We start from the raw sequence: 2,217 nt of genomic DNA on the forward strand, positions 1-2,217 counted from the left end.
ATAATATATTTTTTTATCTTGGTAGAAATCATCCAATAGAGGAGATATTGATAATATAAAATGTAAGAGAAATAAGGGATAATAATAGAAGCAAAATCCCTGAAGTTGAGAATAGGTTAGAATAATAATCAGAGGACCAGCAGAGCATAAATCTAAGGCAAGAAGGTAAACAGTAGGCAGAATGTTAGTGGATTCCTGTCCAAATCCTCACATTTCTCAGTGAAGTATGAATCGAGATCATTGGCTGAGTTGGTTGGTGGAGGAGAGAATGGAGATGTGTAAGAGATTTGAGAAGAGGTGAGAAAGTATGAGATATTGGTTTTTGAATGGGTGGGGAGCAAAACTAGTGAATTTGAATAGAGTGTCCCTTTTAGATTTGGGGCAAAAACTAACTGCAGAACCAATCAGCAGGATTCGGTTGTTGGTTACATGCACAGAACAGTCAGGTTTTCCCAGGGTTAGAGACCTGCCAGAATGGTATGATGAAGGCATAGAGTAGGGAAGGAACTAATGGCATTTATGAGGAGTGATTACAAACAGGCTATGGAACGCAGATTGGGGGAAGTAAGGGAAATGAGGAAGTGAGGGCCATAAGGCTCTCCCTCCTTCTAAATTTACACATGCTGATTCCTCTCCTTAGGCTCATATTTGCTTGTTCATTCTACAAATTTCATATCTCAAAGGTCACTGACTAAGAGCCATTCTGGATATCCTAACACCATTGCCATCCACCACACACACATGCATGCACACATGCCAACATATAAACACACACCAACCTGCAACCTCAGGCCTCTGTGAAGTCACCTTGTTCTGTTATGTACTTGTAGTTCATAACATTTAGCCCAATTTGTAATTATATATTTGTGTGATTATTTAATCCTTCCCCTCCCCAATAAACTATGAGTTTCATGGGGGCAGAACAGTGTTGATTTTACTCTTTGTAATATCTCTTGTATCTTATACCATGATTGGCACATAGGAGTTCAAATACATAGGTTCAATAGTTAATTCATGTACAGTGGCGTCATAGGGCAGTGGGTTTGGGAATGATTTCAGAGAGAATTTGACCCATAAGGCAAACTACCTTCTTGGCATGTGCTGATAGGTAGAAGTCTTGGATCTAAATAAAATATAAGAAAATAGTTTCAGTGGATTTACTTGAGTAAGACAGGCTGAAAAATCTGAAATGACTAGGGTGGTCTTGGGATGTCTTGGTGGGCATTCAGTCTTAGACAACAATTTAGTTTTAGTGTTGTAGTGAGATGTAGAAAAATCACTGGATTCATAGGTGGGTCATTATAAGGGAAGTCCAATCCTGGCTTTCAAAAGAAGTTTAATAATATTGCAAATAGGAACAACAGGATTGATTTTTTTTTTTTTTAGATGCAGAAGTAGATGTCGCAAGAGATCCTTCTAGGATATTTCATGAAAACAGTAAGAAATAGGAAATGTGATTTTCAAAGTTCTCTGCAGGAAATATAGTATATCCAAAGGCTTTAATAAGCTGGGTGGTAGAAGTCGTGGGCGAGGCCTAAAATGATGCCAAGATTCTATACCCACCTTAAGGAGGACAGGGGATGTGGGGTGAATACCAACTGCCTTCCAAATAACTACAGGCCACTGCAAGGAAAGAAAATATATAATCTACAACATTAGCATGAGAATTGAAAGTGGTAACCCAATTCAAGAAGGAAAGAGCCATGAGCACTGGATTTGAAATTTTCTCATCTAAGGTGGGAACTCCTTTTGAAGTTCCCAGATGCTTAAAAGACATGATACTAACATGCACGTGGCTAAATTGGTATTGATGAGGACCTTGATAATGATCGGCATAGGAGGGTCTGTGAAGAATTGCCACTTTGTGTTGGAGAGTAAAGGCACTTTGTTGTACAAGATTTGCAGCACAGGGGGAGGAACTTCTGTGGGTGATGTCTTTGAAAATGCCTTTTTCTACCAGAAGCGGGTATTAAGCGTTTAGGGAAAATAAAGCAGGAAGGCTGTTTAGAATAGATCGGGAATTGCAACTCTCAAAAGCTGGCCAGGTTTTGTTGTCCCCCACTGGTATGGAATCCTCTTGAAAGTTCTCAATATTTTAGAAATTTTTAATAGCAGTACTGTGGTGAGAAATATACTCTAAGTATCTCTCACCCATCTACATTTATAAAGTTAGGACAATGACTCTAAGGTGATGTTTGTGGGAGTCCCACTCTCCTC

At 39.1% G+C, this 2,217-nt stretch overlaps 1 protein-coding gene across 1 annotated transcript in view; it reads left to right on the forward strand.

Moving 5' to 3' along the window:
- PIWIL3 (piwi like RNA-mediated gene silencing 3) overlaps positions 1–2,217 on the forward strand; it is a 38,914-nt gene that overhangs the window by 24,326 nt on the left and 12,371 nt on the right. The gene's annotated exons all lie outside the window — the stretch shown is intronic.

The sequence above is a fragment of the Pteropus vampyrus genome, unplaced genomic scaffold (genome assembly GCF_000151845.1).
Source record: "Pteropus vampyrus isolate Shadow unplaced genomic scaffold, Pvam_2.0 Scaffold251, whole genome shotgun sequence".
Taxonomy (NCBI): Eukaryota; Metazoa; Chordata; class Mammalia; order Chiroptera; family Pteropodidae; genus Pteropus; species Pteropus vampyrus.